The sequence below is a fragment of a genome, unplaced genomic scaffold (assembly GCF_019419815.1).
Source record: "Pyrus x bretschneideri cultivar Hongxiangsu unplaced genomic scaffold, Pyrus_bretschneideri_v1 Contig29, whole genome shotgun sequence".
In the NCBI taxonomy this organism is placed as follows: Eukaryota; Viridiplantae; Streptophyta; class Magnoliopsida; order Rosales; family Rosaceae; genus Pyrus; species Pyrus x bretschneideri.
This window is the reverse complement of record NW_025999601.1, coordinates 2,811,310-2,835,900: the sequence shown is the minus strand read 5'-3', so window position 1 is coordinate 2,835,900 and position 24,591 is coordinate 2,811,310. Positions and strand designations below refer to the sequence as shown.

Genomic DNA, 24,591 nt, shown 5'->3' with positions numbered 1-24,591 from the left:
GATCTTAAATCTTCACATTTCCATATGTTTCCCTCTTTTTATGGCTTACCTAATGAAGACCCTTTAGCTCATATTAAAGAGTTTTACAATGTTGTGAGTGGTTTACCTTTGCAGGGAGTAAGTGAAGCAAATTTGAGGATGAGAGTGTTTCCTTACACCTTGAAAGATAGGGCCAAGAGTTGGTTGATGACTCTAACACCAGGTTCCCTCACCACATGGGATGCCGTGGCTAAGAAGTTTTTGGAGAAGTTCTTTTCCACTCAAAAGACAGCCACATTAAGGGGACAAATCTTCAACTTCAAACAAGATGATGGAGAACCTTTCAATGAGTGTTAAGAGCGCTTTAAAAGCCTTTTGCTGCAATGTCCACACCATGGGTTACCTTTTCACTTACAAATGCAAATTTTCTATGATGGACTAACCCAAACATGTCAATCAACTGTTGATAATGCAGCAGGTGGAGCTTTGAACAAAAAGAATGCTCAAGAGTCATATAACATTTATGAGATGTTGGGGTCTAATGCTCAACACAAAGATTTAAGGGGTAAGAAAGTTGGAGTCTATGAAACAAGCTCTAATCATGATCTTTTGTTGCAGGTAGCTAACCTAGAAAGGAAGCTTGAATCCGTGCTCAACATGGTGCCAAAAGCAAATGAAGTGTGTGCCATTTGCAACATACCAAGCCATCATACTCATCAATGTCCATCTAGGGAGGCTTACCCCGAGTATGTTCAAGAGCAAGTGAACCTCATGAATTCTTACAATCAAAGGCCAAGGAATGATGTGTATTCCAATACATATAACTCAAGTTGGAGAGATCATCCCAACCTTTCATGGAAGAACAACAATCAATTCCAAAATTTCCAACCAAAACCTGCCACTACTCTTGAGGATACGGTTAAGTTGTTAGCCCAAAATACCTTGCAATTCCAACATACCACAAATAGCACTCTCCAACAACATTCGGCGGCCCTAACCAAAATGGAGACACAATTGGGGCAGATTGCAGATGCCTTGAACCAAGGAGAGGTTGGAAAGTTTCCAAGCCAACCCGTGATACTCCAAAGGAACCAAGAGCAAGCCAAAGCAATCACTACACTTAGAAGTGGTAAGGTTATTGATAATAGAGTTGGCAATGAAGTTACTAATGAATCTGATCATGTGAATGCAGGAGTTACTCAAGGAGAAAATGAGAAACCAAATGAGGAACCAAGCCATGCTACTTCCTCATTTGAAGCACCAAATCTTCACAAGGCCGAGAAACCATACACTCCACCAATACCATTCCCTGGAAGACTTGCCAAGAGCAAGCAGGATAAGTCATTTAAGGAAATTTTTGATATACTAAGTAAAGTGAATGTTAACTTGCCTTTGCTTGATGTCATTAGGAACATGCCGGCGTATGGGAAGTTCTTCAAGGAGTTAAACAGCTACAAAAGGAAGTATGGACCACATGAGAAGGTAGTGGTGTCTGAGAATGTGAGTGCCGTTTTGCAAAGAAAACTTCCACCAAAGCTCAAGGATCCTGGTAGTTTCTCTATCAACATCACCATAGGGGACAAGAAAGTAGAGAAGGCGATGCTTGATTTGGGTGCCAGCATCAACTTAATGCCTTATTCCGTGTACCTTCAACTAGGTTTGGGGGATTTGAAAGCCACCACCATCTCATTACAACTTGCAGACAGATCCGTGAAATATCCAAGAGGTATAGTAGAAGATATTCTAGTTCAAGTTGATACACTAATCTTGCCTGCAGATTTTGTAGTGTTGGACATGGAAGAAGCTCCTATACATGACCGAGAGTTGCCTATCTTGCTTGGAAGACCTTTCATGGCCACGGCCAAGACCATCATTGATGTGCAAAATGGACTCCTCACTATGACAGTGTTAGGAGAGACAGTTCAATTCAAAGTGTTTGAGTCTCTTTCTCATCCTTCTTCATCTCTTGATTGTTATGCCATTGATGTGCTTGATTCACTTGTTTTCTCTAAGTTCTTGCAGGCACAATCTAATGAACCATTACAAACTGTTTTGAGTCAATCTCAAGATGAGTTTGATGAAGAAGATGCACTCATGGAAGAAGTAGCTGCATTGGAAGCATTAGCATCGTATCCTTTGAATGTTTCACCTCTTTTAGAGCCTTTAGAATCATCGATGTCACATCTAACTCCTTCCACTATTAAGGCACCAAAACTTGAACTCAAACCACTTCCACCACATCTAAAATATGCATATCTAGCTGAATTTGAAACTCTTCTAGTTATCATAGCTTCTGAACTCACCCCAAATGAAGAAGATAAACTAATTAGGGTGTTAAAAGAGTTCAAATCGGCTTTTGGTTGGTCTATTGCAGATATCAAGGGAATAAGCCCTACCATGTGCATGCATAGGATTCTTTTAGAGGAAGGAGCCAAGTCAACCCGTGAACCACAAAGAAGGCTCAATCCACACATGAAAGAAGTTGTGAGGAATGAAGTGTTGAAGTTGTTAGATGTGGGGATCATATATCCCATTTCTGATAGCAAATGGGTGAGTGCTATTCAGGTGGTACCTAAGAAGGTAGGAATCACGGTGATAAAGAATGAAAACAATGAGCTTGTGCCCACAAAGCCCACGGCTAGTTGGCGTGTTTGCACCGATTACAGGAAGTTGAATTCTAGCACTAGAAAAGATTACTTTCCTATGCCTTTCATAGATCAAATGCTTGAGAGATTGGCAGGTTACTCACACTATTGTTTTCTTGATGGTTACTCAGGTTACAATCAAATTGCAATTGCTCCGGAGGATCAAGAGAAAACAACCTTTACTTGCCCTTTTGGCACATTTGCATATAGGAGAATGCCTTTTGGACTTTGCAATGCTCCAGCAACATTTCAGAGATGCATGTTGGCAATCTTTTCTGACATGGTAGAAAGATTCATTGAGGTATTTATGGATGACTTCTCAGTGTTTGGTTCCTCTTTTGACGAATGTCTTAACCATCTCTCTTTAGTACTCCAAAGATGTCAGGAAACAAATTTGGTTCTCAATTGGGAAAAGTGCCAATTTATGGTGAAACAAGGAATTGTGTTAGGACATGTAATCTCTAGCAAAGGAATGGAGGTGGACAAAGCCAAAATTGACGTCATCACCAATATGGTAGCTCCCACCACTGTGGAGGGAGTAAGAAGTTTTTTGGGACATGCGGGCTTTTATCGTCGTTTCATTAAGAACTTTTCAATGATCACTCGTCCATTATGCAATCTGTTAGCTAAAGATGTTGTATTTCATTTTGATAAGGCTTGTATGGATGCATTCAATACTTTGAAATATGAACTAACCTCGGCCCCTACTATTATGGCACCAGATTGGTCTTTACCTTTTGAATTAATGTGTGATGCCTCTGACTATGCTATTGGTGCAGTTTTAGGGCAAAGGGTGAACAAGCTTCCACATGTGATCTACTATGCAAGCCGGACTCTACATGATGCTCAACTTAACTATTCCACAACTGAAAAGGAGTTGCTTGCTATTGTTTTTGCCTTAGAAAAGTTTCGGTCATATTTTGTGGGATCTAAAGTTATTGTGTTTTCTGATCATGCAGCCCTTAGGTATTTGATGACAAAAAAAGATGCTAAACCACGCTTAATTAGATGGATACTCTTACTACAAGAGTTTGACTTGGAAATTCGAGATAAGAAGGGAAGTGATAATGTTGTGGCTGACCATTTGTCGCGGCTTAATGAAAACCATGGAGTTGGACAACCTTTGCCTCTAAATGAATCATTTCCAGATGAACAACTCCTTGTTGTTCAAGAAAAAGAACCATGGTATGCTAATTTTGTTAATTATCTTGCTTGTGGTGTAATGAGAAATGACCTTTCTTTTCAGGAAAGAAAGAAGTTCCTTGCCATGGTAAAGCACTACATTTGAGACGAACCATATTTGTTTAAATATTGCCCTGACCAAATCATTAGAGATGTGTCCCAGAGAGTGAGCAACAAAGCATTCTAACATTCAGCCATACATTGGCATGTGGGGGACATTTTGGTGCCAAAAAGACATCTCTAAAGGTTTTACAATATGGTTTCTTTTGGCCTACTTTGTTCAAGGATGTTTTTGATTTTTGTTCTAAGTGTGATAGGTGCCAGAAAATGGGGAACATTAGCCGAAGAAATGAGATGCCATTGAACAACATTTTGGTGGTGGAGCTCTTTGATGTTTGGGGAATCGATTTCATGGGACCATTTCCATCCTCTTTTGGTTACTTATACATATTAGTGGCAGTAGATTATGTATCCAAATGGGTGGAAGCCATTGCTACAATAACTAATGATCATAAGGTTGTTTTGAATTTTCTTAAAGATGTGATTTTTTGTAGGTTTGGAACCCCAAGAGCTATTATTAGTGATGGTGGCAGCCATTTCTGCAACAAACCCTTTGAATCCTTGATGAAGAAGTACAACATCAACCACAAAGTGGCAACCCCGTACCATCCTCAAACCTCAGGACAAGTGGAGATTAGCAATAGGGAGATCAAGAACATTTTGATGAAGACCGTAAGCCCTACAAGGAAGGATTGGTCACTGAGGTTGAATGATGCACTATGGGCATATAGAACAGCATATAAGACCCCCATTGGCATGAGTCCTTATCGCCTTGTGTTTGGGAAAGCTTGTCATTTGCCAATAGAGCTTGAACACCGTGCATATTGGGCCATCAAGAAGTTCAACTTTGATTACAAGGATGCTAGAATAGCAAGGAAGCTCCAACTTAATGAGTTGGAAGAACTCAGAAATGAAGCATATGAGAATGCCAAAATCTACAAGGAACGGACTAAGCTCTATCATGACAAGGCCATCCTAAGGAAGGAGTTTCACCAAGGTATGAAAGTACTTTTGTATGACTCACGTTTGAGACTTTTTCCAGGTAAATTGAAGTCTAGGTGGGTGGGACCATTCAAAGTGCTACAAACATTTCCCCACGGAGATGTGGAGATAGAGAACATGAAGAATGGCACCTCTTTTAAAGTCAATGGGCAGCGATTGAAACCATATTTGGAAAAAGTGGAGGAAGAACCAGTGTATCAAGTTGTAGATTTTCTTGAGTTTACAACACCATGAACAAGCTACCATGTCTTGCCTAGACATTAAATAAAGCGCTTGCTAGGAGGCAACCTAGTGTGGTTTGTGTTCTTTCTTTATGTTGTGTTTATATTGTTACCATGCCATATTCTTTGCCTACTTGCATTGTATACAATTTTAAAACATCGAGGACAATGTTTAGGTTAGGTTTGGGGGTATGGGATGGAAGGTTTGGTTTGTTTTTTTGTGTTTGGTTTAGTTAAGTGTGTTTTTGCTTACTAATATGAATGTATATGAAGGCTATGTTTGCAAACAAACTATTGGGTTGCTATGAGAAAGTTTTGAATCTTGTTGTTATTTATAAAGCTGTAACTCTTGAAGATATGATGATAGAGGTACCATACTCAAATTCTGGAAGAAGAATAGTGGAGACTACCCTAGTGAGTTATTTTGAGCCTAATTGCTTCTTTGAGAGGGTTTAAAGTTTTTCTACTCCTATCTTGTTCTTTCAATTTCACTCCAAATGATCTCATTACTTCTATTTTGTTTGGATACTAAGAATTACTCTCCGTTGCAGATACCATGTGTTTAGTATCATTTATGAATGAACTCAATGAGACGATGTTAGGCTATGCATGTTTTAACTACTCAAAGGCTTAAATCCTATCCCTTTGTGTGCTCCATTCACCCTTGTTGCAGCCAAACACTTTAGCCTAATTCTTTCATCACCCACATCATACTCTACCCATTCTAGCCCATTACAAGCCAAACCCTATAGTTTGGGGAATACCAATGTGATGAAGACTAAAGGTAAATTGAGCTTAGAACAAGATTGTGGCGTGTACCAAGGGCACCTATGTTGAAGATGTTTCTAAAAAAAAAAAAAAAAAAAAAAAAAAAAAAAAAAAAAAAAAGTCAAAATGGATACAAGTTCCAAATCCCCTCATTATAATGCATAGGACCTGGATGCCAAAAACAAAGAAAAAAAGAAGACAAATGCAAGTGAAGAGCATGATCCTCAAGGACACTTTGGTATGCCCCAAGCTCTAGTATTTCATATCACTTCTTTCGTAACCTATACCTTAAGCCTTGCATTACAATCTTGAGAAAGACCTAGCTGATAATTGAGGATGTATTCATGGGTGATGGTAAGTATGTGTGTTATCTATATTCTTAGCATTTGATTCATTTCATGAGATCTACTTAGAAATTGTGCTTCCATTTCAGATTTCATATGTGAGAATTTTGATTCCCTTTACATAATTTCACTCATATATGGTTGTGGAGAGAATAAACCTTAGGATCTGAGTGAGAACTTGAGGAGAAGATGTGAGGAGTAGAGTTGAGGCGAATTCTATCTTAAGCATTTGGGTATGGTGACCTTGAAGTTGTAAGACACGGAGAAATATCTTTATACGTTACAATTGATACGATTCTTTGGAGTGGTGATAGGAGCATATTTATACGACTTAGTTAGCTTGTTTTCTTGCATTTAATTAGCTAAACTATGTTAATTATAGTATTTAAAGTTATTTTCGTGCAATTTCAGGTTTTATTGTCAAAGTATGCAAAAAGAAGCAATTTGGAGCATTCTAGAGCATTTTTGGGCCAAGATTGGATGGTGCAAGCATGGAGGCATGAGGATGGACGAATTTGAAAGGCTTGAATTCAGTTAGGGAGCTGCAAAGGGGGCCTAAAAACCTGATTTCTAGAAGGCTACATTGCAGCCACATGCACTCCCATCCTTTAATCCATTGCAGCCACATGCACTCCCATTCTTTAATCCATTGCAGCCACATGCACTCCCATTCTTTAATCCATTGCAGCCACATGCACTCCCACCCTTTAATCATTCACCCTAGCTGTCACTCCCATGCTCTCCCATTAATTAATTCAAGTCCATATCTGAGTACCCTAGGGTTTTAAGTGCCTATATATACTCACTCTTCCATATTCAGAAAATCATCTCTCATACACATTCATTCACGCCAGAAATTCATTCCCTCTCTCTAACACTGCCATACTTCACCATTCTTCATATTTTCTGCCCAAAAACACTCATTGTCTTCCCCTACATCCATCCCTACCCTAAACACATCATTCTACATCATCCATAACCCCCAAAACTCACCAAAACCCCTTGTGCTGCAGCAACTAGAGGAGAAGAGGCCTAAACGTTCATACAATTCAAGATTGAGTTGGAATTTTTAGGTGTTCTTCGTTCTTGTTTTCAATGTTTACTTTGTTATTACTCTCTAAGTTTGTTGTATTCATGAGTGGCTAAACCCCTAATTAGTTAGGGGAAAGTTTGAAGCCATGAACATGTTTGAAATATGAATTGATTTCTTCCAATTGTGATTTGTTAAGTTGTGATTGCAATTCAATTATCATGTTTATTAAAAACTTGTTTTTGTATGTTGATTAGGGATGCATACTTAGTCTTCATGCATAAACTCGATGCTAGTTTATAAACGAGTTTCACCTAATCGTCACAAGTTTATAAACATGAGTAGTGAAGGTTGCTAGTCACAACCGCGTTAATTGAATTCTTGGCAAGAGTATCATGCATTCATAGTTACAATTGCCTCGTCAACACTTATAATTTTCATAGAGCATAATGATCTCTCATTGTATCTCTTCTATGCATTCATGTTGAGAACCATTGGAGAATGATTTGAATTGTCGCATGCATCATCCAATTCAATAACATAAGGAAAATTTGAGAGTTAATTAGTGCATCACGGTTAACTTGGGGTGTTGAGCATCATAGTTAATGAAAAGCAATTGGAGAATCGATTCATATACAAAAGTTTCATGTGTGGAGAATGGACCTCTAACTAATCCATCCATTATCTTGTTTTCAAGGAATTCGTTTTACAATCTGCCTAGTTTATTAACTTGTTTTGTTATTTCAATTTTCGTCAAAACCTCAATCCCCCTTTACTTTAGTTTCCAATTTAGTTAGAAAGTGTCTTAGTTTGTGTTTATAAGTGTTTTGATTCAATTTGTTACACAAATTCGTCCAAATTCACCAAAGTGCTCAAAACTGCCCAGAAAGTGTTTTTAAGGCAGTTTTGAGTGTTTTGGGTGCTGTTTGAGTCTTTTGGTTTGTTTTAGTGTTTTAAGTGTTTAGTTTTGCATTCTTTGAGTCTAGTTTAGTGTTTTAAACTTTATTTTACGTTTTTGAGTCAGTTTCCAAGTGATTTTGCAATCCCTCCTAATCCCCGGTTAAGAACGATCCCTACTTATATCTATACTACAATTGTCAAAAAGAGGGTTTAATTTGTGTGCGTATAATTCTCGCATCAAATTTTGGCGCCGTTGCCGGGGATTAGCAACTTTGCTAATCCTTTGGATTGTTATTTTCGTTTTCTTATTAGATCAGATTCTTATGTTATTTTGTTTCTTGTTTTAGGTACTAGTTTATGACTCAGAATTCTCATTCGATTCGTGAACATATCTTGGACTTTGACGACGATTTCGAGCGAGAGTTGAGACGAAAGAGAAAGAACCCAGAACCTAGCGAATCAAGTGAAAGTTCCGAGTCCGTTTCTGAATTTGAAGAAGAAGAACCCACGGCAAGAGTGGGTGAAGAAGACATGGCAGAGGACAACCGAACAATCAAGGAGCTTTCCGCTTCGGGATTGGCCAATGCCGCACCCTTGTGCATCCAATACCCAAGGGCGGCCCTTGGCAAGACCGATGAGTTCGAATTGAAGTCAAGCTTGCTGCATCATATTCCCAAGTACTATGGGCTGTCCATGGAAGATCCAAACAAGCATTTGAAGGAGTTTAAAGTTGTATGCTCAAGCATGACACCCATTAACGTTGATGGGAATATTATGAAGATGAAAGCTTTTCCATTCTCTCTTGTGGAAAAGGCTAAGGATTGGCTTTATGAATTGGCACCCGGGACCGTTACTTCTTGGGAGAGCATGAAGAGAACGTTCTTGGAGAAGTTCTTCCCTACTTCAAGAGTCATTCTCTTGAGGAAGAAAATTAGCGGAATCCAACAAAGTCAAGGAGAATCTTTTCCGGCATACTACGAGCGTTTTAAAGCCCTTGTTGCATCATGTCCTCAACATCAAATGAAGGAGGAGCTTCTCCTTCAATATTTCTATGAGGGCCTTCTTCCCATTGAAAGGCAAATGCTCGATGCTTCGGCGGGAGGTGCATTGGTGGACAAAACTCCTATGGCAGCCAAGACCCTAATTGCAAACCGTGTTCTAAATGCACAACAATATGAAGGACTTGGGCAAAGGGACCCCCCACGGCAACAAGTTAATGAGGTGAGTTCTCAATCCGACCTTCAAACTCAATTAGCTAATCTTACTTCTCTTGTGTCTCAGATGGCCAAAGGAATGAAGATCCATAGTCCAATTGTATGTGGCGTATGTTCTATTCAAGGTCATCCTTCAGAAAAGTGCCCTCAATTGATTGAGAATGGTGGGTGGGAAAGTGCAAACGCCATTGGATTTCCAAGCCAAAATCAACCAAGGAATGATCCATATTCCAATACATACAATCCAGGTTGGAGAGACCATCCAAACTTCAAGTGGAGGGAGCCTCAACAACCTTACCAACAAGGAGGCTTTAGGCAGCAACCCCCGGGGTTTTACACCAAAACCCACGGCCAAGACCAAACCCAACCCCAATCCGCCCAAAAACCATCAAGGTACGTCTTTAGATAATGCTACTATTCTTAAGTTGCTTACTAGTTTGTCTCAGGGGCAAGAAAATCAAAACAAAGCATTGCAAAACCAAGACAAAAGGGTGGACCACTTAGAGAAGCAAATAGGGCAGATTGCGGAGTTTGTGGGACAATTCCGAGACAAAGGCAAGCTCCCAAGTTCAACCATTGTCAATCCAAAGGGAGGGTTCGAATCTGCCAAAGCAATTACTTTGAGGAGTGGAAAAGAAGTTGGCACTACATCCACACCATCCAAAACAAGTCCTAACGAAGAAGAAACATTGCAACATGAAGAAAAGGCTGAAGAGAAGCCCACGGCAAGGACACAACTTCCATTGCTGCAAGCCCAAAAGGACCAAAACTCATCCATGCCATACCATTCGGCCACCAAAGGTAAGTTGGGTTCAAATTTGATTAATTCTAACCCCGTTCCACCCAATGTTCCTTTTCCTCACAGATTTTTGCAAACAAAGAAGGAGGAGCATGAGAAGGACATTCTTGAGACGTTTAGGAAAGTTCAAGTCAATATCCCGCTCCTAGATGCCATAAAGCAAGTGCCCAAATACGCTAAGTTCTTGAAGGAATTGTGCACTACAAGGAAGAGGACGTCACATAAAGAGGTAGTAAGGGTAAGTGAGAACGTTTCCGCTGTTTTACAAAGAAAGTTACCACCAAAGTGCAAAGATCCAGGTAGCTTTACAATCCCTTGTATTATTGGTCAAACTAAGTTCGAACATGCTATGTTAGACTTAGGAGCTTCAATTAACGTCATGCCATACTCTATTTATGCTTCAATGAACCTTGGTGAATTGAAAAATGATGGTGTGATTATTCAGTTGGCCGATAGATCTAATGCCTATCCAAAGGGCGTATTGGAAGATGTCTTAGTGCAGGTGAATGATTTGATCTTCCCGGCAGATTTCTATGTCCTTGAAATGGAGGAAACCACCCATGCTCCATCCTTGCCAATTCTTCTTGGGAGGCCATTCATGAAGACGGCCCGAACTAAGATAGACGTGTTTAAAGGCACTTTAACAATGGAATTCGATGGGGAAGTGATTGATTTTAATATTTCTGAAACTATGAGATTTCCTAATGATGATCACTCATGTTTCTCTATTGATATTCTTGATTCTTTGGCGCAGGCACACTTTGATCAATTACATGGCGATGCACTTGAAACGGTCATTACAAATGGCATAGAAATGAAGGATCACATGGATGTCACCATAACAAACCACGGCACACAATTGAACACCCATGCCGTGGCCTTTGATGAAGATGTAATTGAGACCGTGGCAGCCCTAGAGTCATTGCCACGACTCCAAGGTAAGTCCCCTAGTCCAATTTCAATTCCAATTTCAACTAATAAGTTGCTTCCTTCTATAGAACAACCACCTACACTTGAGCTCAAACCGTTGCCAAATCACTTGAAGTATGTGTTTTTGGGCGAGCAAGACACATTGCCCGTCATTATAGCTTCATCACTCACGGCACAAGAGGAGGAGAAATTGGTGAAGGTTCTCAAAGAGCACAAGACGGCCATAGGGTGGACTTTGGCCGACATCAAGGGTATAAGTCCTACCACATGCATGCATCGAATTCTCATGGAAGAAGGCGCCAAACCATCAAGGGAAGCCCAACGTCGACTCAACCCACCAATGATGGAAGTAGTCAAGAAGGAAATCATCAAATTGCTTGATTGTGGCGTCATCTATCCCATCTCGGATAGTTGTTGGGTTTCACCGGTCCAAGTGGTTCCCAAGAAGTCCGGAGTCACGGTGGTGAAAAATGAAGAAGATGAACTTGTGCCTACACGCATTCAAACCGGTTGGAGGGTGTGCATTGACTATAGGAAGCTAAATGCGGCAACAAGGAAAGATCACTTCCCTTGCCATTCATCGATCAAATGCTTGAAAGGTTAGCCGGTCATTCTTTTTATTGCTTTCTTGATGGTTATTCGGGATATAATCAAATTGTCATAGCGCCGGATGATCAAGAAAAAACCACATTTACTTGTCCATTTGGTACTTTTGCATATCGTCGTATGCCGTTTGGTTTATGCAATGCACCGGCCACTTTCCAACGATGCATGGTAAGTATATTCTCCGATTATGTTGAAAAGATAATTGAAGTATTTATGGACGATTTTAGTGTTTTTGGGGACTCATTTGATGATTGCTTGCATAATCTTACTTTAATCTTGAAAAGATGCATGGAAACTAGCCTTGTTTTGAATTGGGAAAAATGTCATTTTATGGTTAAACAAGGCATAGTTTTAGGTCATATAGTCTCTGAAAACGGTATTGAGGTTGATAAGTCGAAAATAGATCTTGTACGTCACTTACCCTCTCCAACTTCGGTTAGAGAGGTTCGTTCTTTTCTTGGCCATGCAGGATTCTATCGTAGGTTTATCAAGGATTTCTCGAAGGTTGCACAACCTCTTTGCCGTCTCCTACAAAAAGACGTGACGTTTGAATTCACCAAGGAGTGCACGACATCATTCAACCTACTTAAGGAGTTGTTGACCACGGCACCCATCATTGTTCCGCCGGATTGGAGCCTACCTTTCGAGCTCATGTGTGATGCGTCCGACTATGCTTTAGGAGCAGTTGTAGGACAAAGAAAGGACAAGAGGCCGCATGTCATCTACTACGCCTCACGGACGTTGAATGATGCTCAACTTAATTATTCCACAACCGAAAAAGAACTCTTGGCTATTGTATTTGCATTAGATAAGTTTAGATCATATCTTCTTGGTACTAAAGTAATTGTTTTCATTGACCATGCAGCCTTGAAGTATCTTCTCACCAAAAAGGAGGCTAAGCCAAGACTCATTCGTTGGATGCTCCTACTTCAAGAGTTCGATCTTGAAATCCGAGACAAGAAAGGGTGTGAAAACGTGGTGGCTGACCACCTAAGTAGAATGGTGCGTGAGGAAGAGTCCACCCCCATTTTAGAAACGTTTCCGGATGAGCAACTTCTGTCCATTGAGGTAAGAACCCCTTGGTATGCCGATTTGGTCAATTTCTTGGTGTCTAAGCAAGTTCCTAGTACCCTAAACAAGTTCCAACGTGATAAACTTGTTCATGATGCACGTTTTTATGTTTAGGATGATCCATATTTATGGAAATTTTGCCCAGATCAGATTGTGCGTAGATGTGTGCCCGAATCTGAATTTAATTCCATTCTTACATTCTGCCATACTTATGCATGTGGGGGACATTTTGGCACCCAAAGGACAGTCCTAAAGGTGTTACAATCTGGATTTTATTGGCCTAATCTCTTTAAAGATGCTAAAATGTTTTGTTTAACATGCGATAAGTATCAAAGAACAGGTAACATAGGGCCTAAGGACCAAATGCCGCAACAATCTCTCTCCTTTATGGAAATTTTTGATGTTTGGGGTATTGATTTCATGGGCCCCTTCCCTCCATCTTTTGGTTTCACTTATATCTTGCTAGCTGTCGATTATGTTTCCAAATGGGTGGAAGCCAAAGCTACCCGTACTAACGATTCTAAGGTTGTTGCAGATTTTGTGAAATCTAATATTTTTGCTAGGTTTGGGATGCCACGAGTTTTAATTAGTGATGGGGGTTCTCACTTTCGTAACCGCACCATTGAAGCTTTGCTCAAGAAGTACAATGTTACTCATAAGGTTTCCACACCTTATCACCCTCAAACTAATGGGCAAGCGGAGGTTTCAAATAGGGAGATCAAACAAGTCCTAGAGAAAACCGTGGGACCCTCAAGAAGAGATTGGAGTTTGCGCTTGGACGATGCATTGTGGGCTTATCGTACGGCTTACAAAACTCCCCTTGGCATCTCACATTTTCGGCTTATATATGGTAAGCCATGTCATTTGCCCGTTGAGTTAGAGCACAAGGCACATTGGGCTGTGAAAACCTTCAATTTGGACATAGACGCTGCTGGAGTTCATAGGAAGCTCCAATTAGATGAACTTGAGGAGATTAGGAACGAGGCTTACGAGAATGCGCGCATCTACAAGGATAAGATGAAGGCTTATCATGATAAGATGCTTCGTACCAAAACGTTCTCCAAGGGGCAGAAAGTGTTGCTTTTTGATTCAAGACTTCGGTTATTCCCTGGTAAGTTACGTTCTAAATGGATTGGACCTCTTGTTGTTACTAATGTTTTTCCTCATGGTGCAGTCCAAGTCCAAAGCTTAAAAAGTGGCCACGAGTTCAAGGTGAACGGACATAGATTGAAGCCATACTATGAGAACTTTGTGGAGCATGTTGTGGAAGAGCTTCCCTTGGGTGCCGTGGGCTCCAATCTGGAGTGATTGGGTTCTTCGTCCGGCTGTAGGACGTTAAAGCAAGCGCTACTTGGGAGGCAACCCATGCATTCAACAAAGGAAGACCTAGAAAGCACTCCAATTCCAGATTTGCGTTCCTAAACTCTTCTCTTTGTTGCTATTTCGTTTCTGCCATGTTAGGTTGTTTAGTTGTTGTTTTGTTTGTTTGTTTGTTTGTTAATTGTGTGAGTCTATGCTTGAAACATTGAGGACAATGTTTGATTTAAGTGTGGGGGGGTAACTAAAGTGTGTTGATGCAAATTCGTAGGGTTTTTATCCACCATAACTTCTAATGTTGTTTCTTGCTGTTTTTAAAGTGTTTTTAAACTGTTTTAGTGTGTTTTGACTTAAAAATTCGAAAATCCCATAAAAATTTGAAAAATTGTTTAAAAAAAAACCCAAAAAGAGTTGTTTTTGTGTCTTAGGGTACCTTCCAACACAATGATGAGGATTTGGTTTTAATTGCATGACTATTATAGAATGTTGTAAACATGGCTGGAAGTTGATTTGTGCTTTGGTTTATGCTTGGTTATGGTTATAGCTTATGAATTCACATGTAATCACAAAAAGAGAAAATCAGTTTTTGTAACATGCTTGAAGGAAAAAACTCAAACTAAAGCTACATCCTTGTGAGACTTGAGCCTATAACGTTCTTTGGAGAGTATAAATCTGTGATTTCTTGTTTTCTAAAGTCGTTGCATGATCTCATCATTCTTTGCTTGGTTGCTACTTGGAATGCATTTCATTATAGTTCCAAATACTAGAACTCATGCCCATTTCATTCAAAGCATGATATTGATTGCATAACATACAATAAGATGAAGTTGTTAGTCAAGCCAAAGCCAAAAAGCCTATCCCTTTTCACATGTATTGTAGGATTACCCCTTTTTGAGCCTTTTCAAGCTTATTTTCTTTGTTAGCCACATTATCCTTACCTAGCCTAGATTAGAACTTCCCATACCCTTGTTCTTAAAGGATAGTGAAGCATGATTTAGAATGAACTCCTTTTGATCAATATATTGCAGAAAATGAGTGTGGGGGAAGATAATAGGGCACAGCCAAAGAATGAAATAAAAAAAAATTCGTGGAAAAATAAAAAGAAAATAGAAAAGTGTTGAAAAGAAAGAAAAAGAGTTGAAAAATAAGTGAGAATGATCTCACAAGCATTGGTTATTGAAGGAAGGGTCCAAAAGAGTGAATTTGACCCTAATTGTGCATGAATCTTCCCTTGTGTTTAAAAGTTGATTTCTGCCATTAAAAGTGAGTTTAAGTGTCAATTTCATTACTTTGCTTCCCATTTCTTTAAGAACCTTTGTTTGTCCTTTGCTTTTCCTTGTTAGCCATTACCCTTAGCCCCGTTACAACCCTCAACTTCTATCTTGATGTTATGTATTCAATATGTGGAGTTTGAATTTGGTATGAGCATATGGAATCACTGGTTCTCGTTCTAAGTAGTAGCATTCCATTCATGAGATCATATTCATGTCATTGTCGTAAATCCAGAAAATGCTTTCTTTGATATAACATATGTGAGTGTTAGAATTCATATTTACATCAATCTTCTCACATATACCTAGTGTAGGGTGTGAAGTTAGAAAATCTGTGTGAAAATAGAGTGCATTCTAGTGAGGAATTGAGGAAATTCTCTAAGGCATGTTACTACATTCCAAATGTGTTTTAATTGATTAAATGCGAACTAGTGAATGGTAACTATGATTAAGTGTTTGTTGAAGTATAAAGCAAGCTAAATGTTGTGGGAATGATGTTCTATATTATGTCATGTTCGTTTGAAATCCCTGAGATACATGTTGGAAGGTTTAGATTGTGTTTTGTTTTGTTTTTGGTTTCTTTTGTTTTGTTTTGCTCGAGGACTAGCAAAAGCTAAGTGTGGGGGAAATTGATAGGAGCATATTTATACAACTTAGTTAGCTTGTTTTCTTGCATTTAATTAGCTAAACTATGTTAATTATAGTATTTAAAGTTATTTTCGTGCAATTTCAAGTTTTATTGTCAAAGTATGCAAAAAGAAGCAATTTGGAGCATTCTAGAGCATTTTTGGGCCAAGATTGGATAGTGCAAGCATGGAGGCATGAGGATGGACGAATTTGAAAGGCTTGAATTCAGTTAGGGAGCTGCAAAGGGGGCCTAAAAACCTGATTTCTAGAAGGCTACATTGCAGCCACATGCACTCCCATCCTTTAATCCATTGCAGCCACATGCACTCCCATTCTTTAATCCATTGCAGCCACATGCACTCCCATCCTTTAATCCATTGCAGCCACATGCACTCCCATTCTTTAATCCATTGCAGCCACATGCACTCCCACCCTTTAATCATTCACCCTAGCTGTCACTCCCATGCTCTCCCATTAATTAATTCAAGTCCATATCTGAGTACCCTAGGGTTTTAAGTGCCTATATATACTCACTCTTCCATATTCAGAAAATCATCTCTCATACACATTCATTCACGCCAGAAATTCATTCCCTCTCTCTAACACTGCCATACTTCACCATTCTTCATATTTTCTGCCCAAAAACACTCCTTGCCTTCCCCTACATCCATCCCTACCCTAAACACATCATTCTACATCATCCATAACCCCCAAAACTCACCAAAACCGCTTGTGCTGCAGCAACTAGAGGAGAAGAGGCCTAAACGTTCATACAATTCAAGATTGAGTTGTTGGAATTTTTAGGTGTTCTTCGTTCTTGTTTTCAATGTTTACTTTGTTATTACTCTCTAAGTTTGTTGTATTCATGAGTGGCTAAACCCCTAATTAGTTAGGGGAAAGTTTGAAGCGATGAACATGTTTGAAATATGAATTGATTTCTTCCAATTGTGATTTGTTAAGTTGTGATTGCAATTCAATTATCATGTTTATTAAAAACTTGTTTTTGTATGTTGATTAGGGATGCATACTTAGTCTTCATGCATAAACTCGATGCTAGTTTATAAACGAGTTTCACCTAATCGTCACAAGTTTATAAACATGAGTAGTGAAGGTTGCTAGTCACAACCGCGTTAATTGAATTCTTGGCAAGAGTATCATGCATTCATAGTTACAATTGCCTCGTCAACACTTATAATTTTCATAGAGCATAATGATCTCTCATTGTATCTATTCTATGCATTCATGTTGAGAACCATTGGAGAATGATTTGAATTGTCGCATGCATCATCCAATTCAATAACATAAGGAAAATTTGAGAGTTAATTAGTGCATCACGGTTAACTTGGGGTGTTGAGCATCATAGTTAATGAAAAGCAATTGGAGAATCGATTCATATACAAAAGTGTCATGTGTGGAGAATGGACCTCTAACTAATCCATCCATTATCTTGTTTTCAAGGAATTCGTTTTACAATCTGCCTAGTTTATTAACTTGTTTTGTTATTTCAATTTTCGTCAAAACCTCAATCCCCCTTTACTTTAGTTTCCAATTTAGTTAGAAAGTGTCTTAGTTTGTGTTTATAAGTGTTTTGATTCAATTTGTTACACAAATTCGTCCAAATTCACCAAAGTGCTCAAAACTGCCCAGAAAGTGTTTTTAAGGCAGTTTTGAGTGTTTTGGGTGCTGTTTGAGTCTTTTGGTTTGTTTTAGTGTTTTAAGTGTTTAGTTTTGCATTCTTTGAGTCTAGTTTAGTGTTTTAAACTTTATTTTACGTTTTTGAGTCAGTTTCCAAGTGATTTTGCAATCCCTCCTAATCCCCGGTTAAGAACGATCCCTACTTATATCTATACTACAATTGTCAAAAAGAGGGTTTAATTTGTGTGCGTATAATTCTCGCATCAAGTGGCAAACTTTTGAGTGTGAACGTATGACAAAATCTTCATTGGTTCTTATTAGTTTGTTTAAAGCATGTAGTAACCAAATTGTTTGCAGATTTTGTAGATGTTTGTGGGTGTCATCACTGTAAACCCTCAGGAGACACAACTCCTCCAACTAGGGACACCTAGGGGTTCAAAGGCTTGTTGCACATGCTCAGTGCAATCGTTTGGCCAGCGAAAGTGGTTTAGTTAGATGTTTGTGTTTTGTGTGTTTGAGTTTTAAGTTTGCTCGAGGACTAGCAAAAACCAGGTTTGGGGGTATTTGATAAGGCACATTTTACATGCATTTATATCTTCCTTATTTGGCGTCTTTGTGATGTTTTGGATTAAACTAGTTGCATTTTACATTATTTGGTGTTAGTGTGCAGCTAAGTGTGTAATAAGATCAATTGGAAGGCAAATGAAGCAAAAGCACGCCTTTTGGTAGCTGAGCATTATTACAAACGTGGAAAGGATTCTTGGGAGTTAATTTGAAGTCCAAATAAGGAATCTAGGACTAATCTGGCTGCTGAAATTCAGGAGAAGATGTGTTAGGAAAGTGGTGCATTGGAGTCACATTGGGTGGTTCTAAACAAGGCAAAAACATTCGGACACCTTGCTTATTCCACATAACTTGTGCCGTGTATTCCCTTGCCTTGTCCAGCTCCCTTTTGCACCAAAAATATCCACTCCCATTAATTAAACCATTCAGCCACTTTTACATCAACATCACACACCATGCCGTGCATTTTCATCCCTTGTTCCAGCTTGGTACAACCAATTCCAGGTTGTCCACTCCCTTGTTGCAGACATTGCACATGCACCTTTGATTAAATAAACCACATACATGCATATTATCTTTGTGCCGTGCATCCACCATCCCAGAAATCCATCCATTCCATGCAGTTCCAGCTCACATTATGCCATTCCAACTCCCTCTTGCCCATGCCGTGCACTTTCATACCCTTTCCAGATTTGTACACCCAATTCCAGGTTGTCCATTTCAGCTTTGCAGCCAATACACATGCATGATCAATTAAAATAGCCATATGCATGCATATTTCCCTAGTGTCGTGCATCCACCACCCTAGAAACCCACTCATTCCAGCTCACTTATGCACTTCCATCTCACATGTGCAATTCCAGCTCCATTCTTAATGATGGCAGTGACATTTCCCTTCTATAAAAACCGTGCAAACTCACTTCTCTGGGGTTCTTCGATTATTCCATGATTCACACATTCTAAGCCGCTCCATCTCTGTCCATTTGCTCTCTCATTTGCAGAGAACATCCAACCTTAAGCCGATCCATTTCCTGTACATCACACTTGGAGAACCAACACCGAAGGCCACTCTTAAAGGATTTCAACATCAGTTTTGCTTCAAGGGTTTCTTCTTATTAATTCTATGTTCACTCATGTTATTTATTATTATGTCAAACCTTTTGTAAACATGAAGTGTAACTAATCTCTCTCTAGGGATTCGATGTAGCCTTGCAAGATTGCCATGTAGTTAATTCAGAATTCTCAGTTAGTCTATTTATTTCTTGTTTCATTCTCTAGTTTAATTGTGACTTAGTGAGTTGATTTTAATGCTTGATCATCATTTGAGTTAACCACAGGTTGTTTAGCCAAGATTAAAGCACACATCATGCATAATCTTGGTGGATATGTGAATGAATGAAGGGAATGTTTTGCAAACATCCTGCCGAGTGTTCCCTTTGGTTTTGTGAAAGTTTCTTGTGCACTACATATTCTTGATTAGGAACCAAAGTTGCACATCACAATTAGGCTCATGATTAGAGACATTTGATCAAATCCACACATCATATGGTTGATCATATCTAAGTGAAACAAACTTAAGAAATAGGTAGATGGATGAGTATAATCTGATTTAACAAGCATGGACTTGGCTTAGCAATGGTGAAATCGAATCCCTAGCTTCATCTCCATTGATACTATCCCATTTTATTAGTTGTTGATTCATTTATTTGTGTTTACTTCATTTCCTTATGCTTTCAAGTTACAACAACAAATCTGCCTACATTGATTAGTTTTATTTCTCTAGTAACGAGTTCTTGCAAAACAAGTGATTATATAGGTCCAATTAGTCCCTGTGGATTCGACACCCTTACTTGTGCCATTATACTAAACATGTTATAGCACTAGGAAGGAAGATAACAACAACTACCCACCAGTCGAATTTCTTGGACGGAGACGTAGTTACCGAGGAGGCAACACAAGTAGACTTCGTCGCAAACGACGACGATAGAGAACACCGAAGCGGGGACAACCTTAAGACAACGTTGGCCGAGCTATTTCCCCGTTCCCCCTCCGTTAATCTCCAACACCTGAAGCCGTTGTATGTCACGGCTCACATTGAAGGATTTCCCATTTCTAAGGTGTTCGTCGACTGTGGTGCCACAGTCAACATTATGCTAATCTCCGTCATGAAAGCTTTACGCCGTTCTGATAGTGAACTCATTCCGTCAGGGATCACTATGAGCAGCTTCGTTGGTGATAAGTCTCAGACCAAAGGAGTACTCCCGTTGGAAGTTAGCATTGCCGGTCGTCAACACATGACGGCTTTCTTTGTCATTGATTCCAAGACCGATTATAACGCATTACTTGGTCGCGACTGGATCCACCAAACCAGTTGCATTCCGTCATCACTCTACCAAGTCCTCATCTTTTGGGATGGCAAATCGGTCGTGGTCCACCCAGCCGATAACCAGCCATTTGAAACCAACATGATTCAGGCTCGCTATTACGATGATCACGTCGGCTACATCACCCTCCAAGGCCTTAACGAGGATGGGCGGCCGACGAGAATTTCGGTACAGAAAGTGATTGAGGTCGGCGCCGAGACTGTCCAACAGGATTCGGGGAGACTTGGTTTGGCAGATCTAGTCACCAATGCCGATGATTGAGCACACCACGCAAGAACGGCGTCAGGCCGCGGTTTCATCTACAATGGAACGTCTGCTGGCCCATTGGTACGCCATCACCAAGCAACCACATTCTGGCGTCAATTTAATCGAATTTCTGGCCGAAGTAGATAACGGCCCCGTTCTATCTTTCGATAAAGTTCAGGTTGCGCCGGCCGAACTCGAAGACCATCGACCTCAAGTCAAGGACCCGTTAGAGGAAGTTAACGTAGGCACGGCCGAGGATCCTCGAACATTATTTATTAGTGCGTTACTCCCACCGTCCATGAAGGTCGAACTCCGTAAGCTACTCCACGAATTTAAAGATTGCTTTGCTTGGAGTTATCATGAAATGCCAGGCCTCGACCGAAACCTTGTAGAGCATGAGCTACGCATCAAGGAGGGGTGTAAGCCTTTTCGACAGCCTCCTCGCCGATTTTCGAACGAAGTACAACTCGGCATTAAGGAAGAATTAGTTCGGCTTCTAAAAGCCGGGTTTATTAGGACCGCTTGGTATGTCGAATGGTTGGCCAATATCGTCCCTGTGTTAAAGAAAAACGGTGCCCTTCGTATTTGCATCGATTTCCGTAATCTAAATCTGGCTACTCCCAAGGACGAATATACGATGCCGATCTCAGATTTATTAATTGATGCCGCAACTAATCATGAACTGCTATCTTTTATGGACGGTCATGCGGGTTACAACCAGATTTTCATCGCCGAAGCTGACGTCCACAAGACGGCTTTCCGTTGCCCGAGGGCACTTGGTACTTACGAATGGGTAGTCATGTCTTTCGGCCTCAAGAATGCCGGCGCCACATACCAACGAGCCATGAATATGATCTTCCACGACTTAATCGGTACAATCGTCGAAGTTTATATCGATGATGTGGTCGTAAAATCCAAACGTCGTCAAACACATCTGGACGACCTGAGGCAAGCGTTCCTTCGCATGCGCAAGAACAACCTCAAGATGAACCCGACCAAGTGTGCTTTCGGTGTTTCGGCCGGTAATTTCCTAGGATTTTTGGTGCACCATCGCGGCATCGAGGTCGATGAAAATAAAGCCCGCGCCATCATTAGCGCCCCACCTCCGACGACAAAGAAACAGCTCCAGTCGTTACTCGGGCAGATAAATTTCCTCCGTCGTTTCATCGCCAATTCGGCCGGTAAGATGAAAGCATTCTCTACACTCCTTAAACTGAAGGAGACCGACCGATTTGAATGGCGTGAAGAGCATCAAGCTGCATTTACGCAAATCAAGGTGGCCCTTTCCACCCCACCAGTGCTCGTTCCACCTTGTCGCAACAAACCCCTTAAATTGTACATTTCGGCAGCCGCTGAATCCATTGGATGCCTCCTTGCACAAGATAACAACGTCGGACGCGAACAAGCTATCTTTTACCTTAGCCGAAACCTGAATTCACCAGAGCTTAACTATTCCCCTGTCGAAAAACTTTGCTTAGCGTTGTTTTTTGCTGCATCCAAGCTTCGGCATTACATGCTTCCCACAGTTACGCAGGTCATCGCCCAAACCGACGTAATTCGTTACATGCTGACTCGGCCTATTGTCAAAGGCCGAATCGGGAAATGGACACTCGCCTTATCCGAGTTCAGCCTTCAGTATGTACCCCAAAAGGCCGTCAAGGGGCAAGCCCTCGCCGACTTCCTGGCACAACACCCATCCCCTTATGGTTTTGAGGGAGGCGACGTCGACATCGGTTTCGTCACCACATGCGATAACCATTGGACTATGCATTTTGATGGTTCCAGTACTTCGACCTCGGCAGGTGTCGGTATCGCAATTCAGTCGCCTGACCATTGCCGATGGTATTTTTCTCTCAAGTTAGATTTCAGCTGCACCAATAATCAGGCCGAGTATGAAGCCCTCATTATCGGCCTCCATGTTTTACACGATCTGCGGGCCCCCCGCGTTCTCGTCCTTGGTGATTCCGAACTTGTGATTAACCAACTAAACGGCGTGTTTCGTTGCATGAGTTGTACTGTAGCTCCCTATCACATGGTCGCCACCTACCTGGCCGAGTCGTTCGAACGAATCACATTTGAACACATTTCACGTATCCACAATACTGACGCCGACGAACTCGCCCAGATCGCCTCCGGAGCACAACTCATGGGGGGCAAACTAAGTCGAATTGTGGGAATTGCGAACACGGGTCAACGCTCGTACCCCGTTTTGATTAATCAGCAAACTCTCCAACGCGCGCACGTAATACGTACAAGGGTGATGTCGCTCCCATCCCTATTAGAACGAGGAGATCCCATAGAAGTATGTGCCGTCGAAGTAGAACCAGATGATTGGAGAAAGGCGATGTTACGATACCTCGATAACCCCAATGGGAAACACGACCAAAGAACGAAGGTGCTCGCGACGAATTACGTATCGTATCAAAATGAATTATATCGCAAGGGCGATGATGGTTTACTACTATTGTGCCTCGGCCCACACGAGGCTGCCCGAGTAATGGCCGAGGTACATGAAGGAATTTGCGGAGCACACCAATCTGGACGAAAGATGCGCTGGTTGCTCCGACGACACGGTTATTTTTGGCCCAATATATTAAAGGATTGCATCGAATATGCACGGAGATGCGTATCATGCCAGATTCATGGACCCGTACAGAGAGCCCCGGCCGAATTGCTACACTCAGTTACTAAACCGTGGCCGTTCAGGGGTTGGGCAATGGATGTAATTGGCAAAATCACGCCATCATCGGGGGCAGCGAAACACGCATGGATAATTGTAGCAACTGACTATTTCACTAAGTGGGTCGAGGCAAGGTCATACGCCGAATTAACGGCTAAAGAGGTATGCAACTTCATAGAGGAGAATATTGTGACCAGATTCGGCGTGCCAGAAACGATCATAACTGATAATGGCACTATATTTACGGCCGATAGGTTTAGGGAATACGCGGCAAGTTTGAATATCCGACTCGAGCAATCTACGCCGTACTACCCACAGGCCAACGGGCAGGCCGAGGCAAGCAATAAAGTGTTGATCGGCATCCTCGAAAAGACGGTAAAAGAGAAACCTGGTTTGTGGCATTTGAAGTTAAATGAAGCATTATGGGCATACCGAACTTCACCTCGGTCGGCCACTGGAACCATTCCTTACGCGTTAACTTATGGACACGACGCCATGTTACCGGTCGAATTGAGTATAAGTTCGTTGCGAGTAATCGAGCAGAGTGATTTGTACAGTATTGAATATAGTCAAGCGATGCGACAAGAGTTAGAAGACTTAGAAGAAAGTCGAATCGACGCAGGTAACTTGTTAATAGCACAAAAGAAAATTGCCGAGCGAGCGTATAATCAGCGTGTAAGACAAAAAACGTTCGGCGAGGGAGAATTGGTTTGGCAAACTGTGTTGCCCGTCGGGATTAAAGACCCCAGATTTGGTAAATGGTCGCCAAATTGGGAAGGGCCATTCATCGTTCACAAGGTCCTCGGCAAGGGGGCATATCATCTAAGAGATCGGACGGGTTCAGTTCACAAATTGCCGATTAATGGAAAGTTTTTAAAGAAGTACTATCCAATTACATGGGAAATGCAAGAGTAAGACCATCGTATTGATAGCAAAACGACCATTGTATTGATAACAAAAAAACATTACAAGAAATACAAATACAATGGTGAATTCCTAAGGGGTCGAGGGGAAAAAAGTCTCAAGGGCGGCTTTTAGCTCCAGCCACTTCGCTTCGCCCAGGATGATCTCAGCCTGCCTGGTCTTCCTGTTGTACTGCAGCTGCTGGACATACCG

At 40.9% G+C, this 24,591-nt stretch overlaps 1 pseudogene; it reads right to left on the bottom strand.

The window, feature by feature from the left end:
- Positions 1-269: 269 nt before the first annotated feature.
- On the bottom strand, positions 270-380 carry LOC125479531 (annotated as a pseudogene).
- Positions 381-24,591: the final 24,211 nt, after the last annotated feature.